General features: G+C 52.9%; 1 long non-coding RNA gene across 1 annotated transcript; it reads left to right on the forward strand.

Moving 5' to 3' along the window:
• The first annotated feature begins 1,424 nt into the window (after positions 1-1,424).
• LOC138685245 (uncharacterized) lies at positions 1,425-4,420 on the forward strand. Its single transcript, XR_011324533.1, has 3 exons — positions 1,425-1,703; positions 1,902-2,051; positions 3,960-4,420. It is a non-coding gene; the product is annotated as an uncharacterized lncRNA (long non-coding RNA).
• The last annotated feature ends 4,612 nt before the right edge of the window (positions 4,421-9,032 follow it).

Raw genomic sequence — 9,032 nt, forward strand, 5'->3', positions numbered from 1 at the left:
TCGTGAAGCGACGCCCTGTCTGTGCTGGGGCTGCCCGGCAGAGGCGTGGGGCCGGGCCCTCCGCAGGTCCCGAGCACTCCCCGAAACTGTGTGTGGGGCCCCAGGGGTGCAGGGCTGTGGGGTGGCTACGCTCGGCGTCACCCGTGGGCACTGCAGGGTCAGAAATGGAGAACAAGTTTTCTGTTCCTGGGGCTTGACAACAGGCTCGCGTGGCTGGTGTGGGGGCTCGGAAACAGACCGAGCTGCCCAGCTTTGGGCCCAGAAACAGAGGTCCGGCCCTGCGTGTTTGGGCCTTGAGAACGGGCTCAGCAGCCGGGTTTTTTGGCTCCCAAGTGGGCCCCGAGTCAGCTGGTGTGGGGGCCAAAAGCGGGAGCTGGCTTGGCTGGTTTTGCAGGCGGGTGGGAGGGTGTTGGGGGCTGCGGGGGGAAGCGGGGGGCGGGCAGGGTGCGTGGACCCTCCCCGGAGACGGGGGTCTGGTTGTGTCGGACGCCAAAGTTCGGAAGGCCGGCGCGCAGCAGGCCGAACTCAACATCTGCGATGGTCTGTGGGGGGAAGGGCGCTTTTGAGACCCCACGTGCCCTCTTTGAGTCCAGCTCTTCTTTCTGCGCTGCTCAGAATAGTTGTTAAGTAATTAATTTCCCGAACTAACGAATATTTATTCGGCGCGTAACTCCGATGTTTAATCCTAATGCTCCGGTTTTGAGAGCAGTTGGTATACAACCTTATGGAAAGCCCAGACCGTTGCACATAGCTGGAGCTTGTAAGGAGAAGCAGCTGAAATCAGCCGGAGCTTCAGTGCGGAGCTGGGGCTTCGAGGAGCCAGAACTGTAGCAAGCTGGAACGAGGCGGGGTGTCCGCTGTCTGGAGCGTGCGTTAGCCAGAGGCAAGAGTACCTGCCGCTGTAACGAGCTGGAGCGTCTTTTTGCTGGAGCGTCCGTCGGCCGGACTGCGCTCCCAGCACGGCGGAAGAGCGGCCGGGCGCAGGCAGGGCTGTCCGCAGCAAGCCGCTCCGAGCAGCAGGGAGGTGAGTTGTCCTTCTGCCAGCGGAGAGGCCGGCCTCTTCCGTCGGGGATGCAATCCACGCCACGCTCCTCTCTCTGCGTGGAGGGTCTCTCCCGGTCCGTTCCCGCGGGCAGAAGCGAGGTGGGGGTCCCCCGTCTCTCCTGGGGCAGCCCCCCCTGCGAGGGGGCGCGGGCGAGGTGTCGTCGTCCCCTCGGTACCGGGCAAAGGGGAGAGAAACCGGCCGGCGGGAGCTCCTGGGGTGCAGAGCCCTTCCGGCAGAATCCTCCCCTGTCTTTTCACCGTTGGCTGGGTGTGATAAGCAGGTTCATTTCTTTGTCTCCTCTTCTCCCAGTGTCACCTTCCGCGTCACACGAAGAAAATCCTGCGTGGTCAATTCCGCTTGCTGCTGAGGTAATCGCACGTATCGGGCTGGGGGGGGAGCAGAGAGAAACACTTGCGAGTTCGAGGGCACTACAGATGCTCCACGTTAAACCCACAGAGAAGGCAAATTTGCTGCTAGTGCAGAAAAGCTGATGGAAAAATTGCTGTTAATAGATCGTGCCCTGTTCCTGAACTGGTCCCTTGATATGTTTTTGTTTCAGGGGAAAGAATGAAATTTCCTGTCTGGTAAATTCAGAGCTGCCTGTTAGCTTCTTCAGGGTCGAGTGTTTCTCTTCTCTCTGTTCCTACTGATTTTATGGGTAAGTTGGAAATAGCCTTTTACTTTTTTTATGTATAACTGAATTTTTAGGAATATGTGGTGTCCCTGTAGTTCATTTTTGAGCACCTAGATGCCAGTAGAAATGTAATGAGTGAAACATGATGGGAACTGGTACTTAAACTTGATTTTTATTTGATTTTTTCTTTCCCCCCGCCGCCGCCCCCCCCCCCCCCTTAAGAGTGTTGATGGCATGTTGTCCCGTGGCACAATCATCTCCATTCCGTTCAGCGGAGTCTTCAGTCTAGGACTTTTAAGTAAAAAAGTTTGTCCTTCCAAAAAGGGCCTAGTCATTCCTAGGACCGAGGCATAGACTTGGAGAGTCGCTTAAGTACGTGATCGGAATGAAAGCCAACTTTCAGTTGATGTTGCTGCTGTTGGTCTTTGCTTTCGTTGATTTTTCCACCGCTCCCTCGTGGTTGGGAGCTCTGAATCGTAATGTTTTTCAGTCTCTAACACACTTCCACCCCCCCACCCCCCCAGAAAAGGAGAGGCGGTGTCTAAAAGTTAATTAGTTTCCTCACAAATGCGTGAGTAAATAAAATTTGAGTTATGATGATTAAAACCATAAAAATGACACCAGTCTTGCAGATCTGGACTATTTCTGAACAGGCATTCATCACAGGCAGAAGTCGTCAGGGTACGGATCACCTGCGCTTCATGTTCTGACAAGACAAAATGCTGAGGCAGGGATGAGCTCTGAAAGAAGAAGGGGAAAAAAAAAAAAAAGAAGGCTACAAGGTCACGGTTTTGTTTTGTTGTTGTTTGATTTTAGAGAGTGCAGTATTGACTGGTGCCAGCCTGCAGAGCTCTTCTGCTGCCTGACCTCTCCTTCTCTTTCATGGCTGTAATTGTCGTTTGGATAATTGTAGAAGAGCAATTAAGTTACTTGCCTCTGTGAACGTGCTGGTAATACCAGGAAGGCAAATGCGTGAACCAGTAGTGAATAACTTGGCTACAAGTAGAATTTCTGAAGAAAGAACAGTAGCAGCAACAGGAAGCAAATAGCAAGTGACCAGAAACTTGCGTGTGTCAAACGCATCAAAGCTTTATTGCCGAATGTTGTTTGGCAATATGTTCCAAATGGCTTTTTTTGGTAAACGTAAATTCTCAGGAAGTTCAGGGTTGTGTGTGGCAAACTGTTTCCCTCTGCGCACGCGTCCTGCTACGAAAATAGCATGGGTCAATGGCAAGTCCAGCGGCAGGGCTGCTGTGCCCTGCTCTCGCCGTTGCCGTAGTAGCGTTGCGGTATTTAGACCTTAACGGACGGGCTGAGAAATGGAAGGAGAATGCCCGTTTCTGTAAGGGCTCAGAATGCCGACCCTTTTCTCTGCCTGCCGCTCCCCTGTGCGTGAGATGAAGCTGTTTTATTTTTCTCCCTTGTTCCTGGTCTAAATATTTCTGGAGCTGTTGCTGCTGTGGTTTTGCAATTGGTGTTACTGTGTTTTTGTAGCGTTCTAGCGATGGGTCGTTTCTACCGTGGCGAAGCGTCGAGATACGGTTTTCGGTTTAAAGCGTCAGAAACTACGTTCACGGAAACCGGTAACTCGTGGCGGAGCGGAAACCGATCTGGCACGTGCAGCTGTGCTCGCAGGGGTGCTCGGTGGTTCCTCATCAAAACGGCAGGGCGTGTGTGTGGACATCCGTAGGGTTGCGCTCTGGGTCCGAGAGCGTTAACGTATTTTTGCTGTTGGAAGACGGAATGGAGCGTGTGCCTGTTAAATCTCAGGGCGGTCAAAAGCTAGGAGGGACCCTGAGCGGGTTTGGTGGCACACCTGCGGTTTTAAAAGATCTTGACCGTTTGGAGCAACGGCCTGGAAAAAAAGATTCCTTTTTTGCAACGAGGCAGTTCACAAGGACAGATGTGTTGCTGTGCTCTTTAGCAAAAATGCTGAACTTGGGACGTGTAGGGTGATGAAGCCTCGGCTATACTAAGGCTTGAGAAAATGTATGTAGGTCTCCATGTCTGTCACCTGCGTGTATCGAGGAAAGTGAGTTCTAGTGAAAGTAAAGTTGCCAATGAGTCAAAAAAGAAAGGGAAGAAAAAAAAAAAGGCACGGTTGTCTGAAAAATGCAAAAGCGCTAGTGGCCTGTGTCAACAACTGTACCGAAGATGACGCAAAAATACTTTTTCCTCCGCTCAGCCGTACTGTCTTCACAAACCTTCACAAAAATAAAAAAAAGGGCAGCTTTGGATTCCTACCCAGCTTTGTGCTAATGTTTTTTTTTCTTCTCTCAGCTGGATGTCAGCTGGCACCGTTTCGCCGTGGTTGCCCTTTCTTCTGCGGTGACGGTACGAGACAGATGGAAGGATTCCGTAGTGGCCTGCAAGTACGAGGTACGCCTACGATGTGTGTCTGCATTTTTCCAAAGGTACTTGCGGTATGGACTTTAACGTTGAGAGTGCGCCAACTCTCCTTCTACTTTTTTTTACGTGAAATATTTTAACACAAATACTAAAAATAAGTTCTGTTCCGGAGCATGTTACACCTATACAAAGTTTACTTCCCTCAGTTTATTTTCTCTTCCTGAAAGCATAATCTTCTGTTGCTGCGTGCTTGCTAGTAAATGATACTGTGAAAATAATTTTGTACTAAAAGAGGGAAGAAACTGTTCATAAGAGTTCAGCTGTTCAGAAGAAACAGACTTTGTTTTCATGATAAAACCTTTATGCTTTTACAGTCAATGAGTTTTTAAAAATATCTTGCTTTTACAGTCAATGAGTTTTTTAAAATATAGTAGTACTCAAAAACGTTACTGAGATAATTAGCATCTGTACTAAAAGCGATCAAGGTCAAAGAAGAGAGGTGGACAAAACAGGACAAACGAGCGTCGCATCTGTGTGTTTTCCAGGCTTTCCCAGGAAGCGTTAGCAGCCTTGTAACTAGTGACAGTGAGTCCTGAGGTGTTTTTGATGAGTTACTGCTTCAGTAATGTTTTTTTTTTCCTTTAACCTACAGTGTGTAATTTTGACTTCGGTTGGAAAGAGATTTTCCAAAATGGAAGTCTTTCTCACTCAAAGAAATTTTGGTTTATGAACTTCCCATCAGAGTGGCTCTTCAGAGGTGATCGACTTGACAGTAGAAGTCATCAGTAACAAGACTTTTCACTCTCTTTAAAACAAGGAAGAAAAAAAAAAAGTCAACTTCCTTCCAAAGACCCAAGCACCGCCCATCTTCCTAAAGTTGATGGCATCACTGGTCTTTGGTTTCTCAGTTGTAACAGTCGAGATAACATGAAAACGTGTTGCTCTGCATGCTTCAGTACTGCCAAAAGCATTAGGAAACCCGCCAGTCCTTTTTGGTAGCCTGAGGTATTGCAGCACTGGGGATTTTACAAACTGACTTGCATTGTTTAAACTGCAACTGCCAAATAGCTGTAGTATATGATTTGTTAGGTGTATGCAAGCAGTTAGGTATTTTTCTAAATGTTTAAAAAGAGAGGCAACTGAATGTTATGGGGTTTTTTTCCTGATGTTTTGACGGAGTGCTCTGAAGTACTTTCTTTCTGTCTGGCTTTCAATGGTGCGTTTCCCTGGCAGTTCAGTAGCACCTCTCTCGGGCAGCTCAGCTGGCCAGGTTGTCCCTCCTCATTAGGTAACACACAGAGAAACCCCTAGTCACAGTATAACTGTGTACTTTGGAGAGAGATAATTTAATGGTATGAATTCAGAGCTGTGCAAGTTAAGGTAATGGAAAAGGAAAATCAAATACTTTTATAGTATAAGTATTTTTATTGGGTGTATATAAACGTGGGCACACCTTTTTAGTGTAAAGTGAATTATTGAGATTTATTCTTTATTTTTCATTTTGCTCTTTGAAGTTTTCCACTTCGCTTTCAGCTTTATTCACCAAACAAGCAAGATGCAAAGCAGCAGCAGCGCAAGGGCTGTAGCTGTTGCGGTGGATCCGTAAGCCTAGATTCTGATTGTGTACGACCTCGTCCCGCAGCCTCCCAGGGTTATCTCCCTGCAGCAGTGCTGTAAGGAAGGGAGGAGACCTTTTCCGACACCGGCAAGAGTGTTTACTTGTATGCTAAGAAGGTGTTCAAAATGGTATCAATAAGCCTAAATGCTGATTTTAAGTGTTCAAATCGCTCTTAACTTTTAAAGGAGGTGGTGTATTTCGAGCTGACCTGTTTACCTGGAATCCTCCTTTAGCTCAGCGACTCTTCTTGTGCACCCCCAGCCTCTGCTGGCAGGGTGGTACGAGAAGCTGGAAGGTCCTTGACTTAGTATAAACACTGCTTAGCAACAACTAAAGCATCGGTGTGTTGTCAACATTATTCTCATCCTAACTCCAAAATGGCCCTGTACCAGCTACTCAGAAGAAAATGAACTTTATTCCAGCCGAAACCAGGACAACCCCAAACCCCCTGATTCTGGGTCTGCAACGGAAAAAACCAAACGAATTTGGGACTCCTGGGAAAGCCAAATCCGCCTGGATTTTTGTGCAGCCGGAAAGCGAAAAACCCACCCCATTTTCATGCACAAAACCACAACCAAAAGATCACCCCTCTTTATGTTGTGGAAAAGCACTGAAACACACCCCAAACTGAGTATTTTGAAAAAGCAAAAAACTCCCCAGTTTGGGGAAGATTGGGGGTGAAGCACAGGCAGTTTGAGGGGCATTGCTGGGGGTCCTCCCAGTGTGGATGATCTGGTGTGGATGCTCTGTTGCGGGTTATCCCAGGTGAGTTACCTGCTGTGGATCATCCTGGGTGGACTCCCTGGGGTAGGTCATCCCCACCCGTGTCCCCCCATGCACCTTTGTACCCTCACCTACCCTCCCCCCGGCGTGTGTTTCTCCCCCGTATGCCCCCCGCTGCTGCAGCCCGCCCCCTTCACCCATGCGAGTTTTTAACCCACGCGAGTTGTTTCCCCCCGCATCCCCTGCTCTCCTGTCTCCTGCCCCCCCCGCCACCGCTTCCTTTCCCTCCTCCATATTCCACCCCCCCGCCCCCGTCATCTGTCAGGCTCCAGACCCCTGGCATGCTGCCTGCGCCCCATTCTCCGTCATTTTTGTTCTTCTTTTCCTTACAAGTTGTTGTTGTTTCTTTTTAATGATTAAACTGTTTTCGTTTCAAGCCACGAGTTTTCTCACTTTCGCCCTTCCGATTGTCTCCCCGACCCACTGGGGGCGGGGGAGCGAGTGAGCGGTCGCGTGGGGCTTCGTTGCCGGCTCACGACACGAGATGAGTTGCAAGCCCTGCCTGGCTAATGCTGGAGGCTCTCTATGTTCCTCCTGCCATCTTGACGGGCCGTCCTTGTTCTTCATTGCCGCTTCATAGTGAGCGCCTCTCGCTCTGTAAGCAGCAGTAGTACTGGGGCCGTGCAGGTACTGCGTGTTGCAGGCAGCAAAGGGCAATTGTGACGCTCGCTGGCGGGAGCGGCAAGGAGTGCGGAGCCACGCTCCTGTAGGGAGCAAAGATGGAACCTCGAGGGCTCTACGGTCGTCTGCTGAGGACTACTAATATCCCGACACGCCTCTTTGCTTTCCCTGCTTCAGGTCTGATTACTTTGCACGCCGGAGGGCGGGGCGGTAAGTAACACCGTGCAGCGTCTCTTCGATCAGAGACAAGCCCCGCACAAGAAGCCTTGCGTGCGTGCAGGATTAGGAGAGCAGAGTTCCGATAGCACGGAGGTGAGGAAAGGTGCGCCCACCCCAACCGAGCCCCAGGGTCACCAGGGTATCGCTCGCTTGCAGGTGGGCCGCTCGCATCTGGTGCGCTGGGACGCGGCGTTTCCTGCTGGACAGAGCTGCCCCTCTGGCACAGAGCAGCTTTGGGTCTCTTGTGGCCTGCCTCCAGGCTGTCACCTGAACCAGGCGTTATGTTTTTTTTTTTTTTTTTTTAAATCTCTCGCCAGCAGCTGTTGACTGGCTGCTTTCACTCCCGCAACCCTGATGCCACATGCAGAGGGATACAGCAGTCCCTGGGGCTTGCTCCAGGGGACCACCCCCCCTGCCGTTTGCAGGTCCCTGTGCTGCTTCTCCTCTCTAGATAATGGGGTGGGGGGGCAGGGACAGAAGCGACCACCCGAGTTGTCTGTTGTTTGCACTTGACTGCTGTAAACGCTCCAGCCAGTCGGGTGCTTTTTGGAACGGGGGCGATGGAGGTGACTGCCCGGGCTGCGAGTGGGGAAAGGGCAGGGCAACGTAAGCCCTGTGCCCCCAGTAAGTAGTTGCCGCCTGTGGCTGGTCTCTACTGGGCTGAGCTGTCAGTCATCCCTCATCCAGCTGCTGCTCAGAAGAGGATCGTTACGGGGATGCGGATGCTGCTGCCCGGTGACCGAAGGTGGGAACTGGCGTTGGGGAGGGGCGCATGCGCGGCGGGCTCCAGCTGTTGCCGGGCAGCCGGGAGGCGTTACGGCATCTCGGCAAGGGCGCATGCGCGCTGCGCCTTTTACGGCGGTCGCCGCTGTTGCCTGGCAGCCGAGTTGCGACACGGCGCCTCGGCAACGGCGCGTGGGCGTCGGCGCGGTGTACGGCGCTCCTCCTGTTGCCTAGCAGCCAAAACTCGTTACGGCAGCTGGGCAACTGCGCACGCGTGGTTCGACTTTTACGGCGCTGGCCGCTGTTGCCTGGCAACCGAAGCGCGACACGACGCCTCGGCAAGGGCGCATGCGCGGCGGCCCGGTTTACGGCGCTGGCCGCTGTTGCCTAGCAACCAAAACGCGTTACGGCTGCTCGGCAACGGCGCATGTGCGCTGGCGCGTTTACGACACTGGCCACTGTTGCCTGGCAACCAAAGCGCGACACGGCGCCTCGGCAACCGCGCATGCGCGGCGGCGCGGTTTACGGCGCGCCTGCTGTCGCCTGGCAACCAAAACGCGGCCCTGGCGGTCGGGAGCCGCGCATGCGCGGTGGCGCCTTTTGCCGCCCTCCTGCTGTTGCCTAGCAGCCAAAACGCGGGACAGCGGCTCGGAGCCGCGCATGCGCGGTGGCGGCGCGTTTCGCCAGCGCTCTCTTCCGCCACCTATTGAACAGACTTCGGTACTGCAGCTGGGCTGCCGCCCATGCGCGCCGGCGCCTTGTGCCAAGCGCTCGCCGCTGCCACCTCGCGGCCAATGTTCGGTACTGCAGCTCGGAGGCTGCGACGGCGCGGGGCTGCCGCTGTCCTGCACGTGCCGTCCGACGGTAACGGCAGTGCGGCACCGGCGGCAGGTGCCGCCGCGCTCGTTGCTTCCTCCCGGTGAGGAAACGCCGCCGGAGAGGAAAGCTTGCACGGGCTGCCTCTGCCTGGCCTCCCTCTCCTCGCGGCGCGGGAGCACAAAGGGACAGGCGGGGCGCTGACCGGCTGCGGGCAGGAGCTG

This window comes from Haliaeetus albicilla, chromosome 4 (genome assembly GCF_947461875.1).
Source record: "Haliaeetus albicilla chromosome 4, bHalAlb1.1, whole genome shotgun sequence".
Lineage (NCBI taxonomy): Eukaryota > Metazoa > Chordata > Aves > Accipitriformes > Accipitridae > Haliaeetus > Haliaeetus albicilla.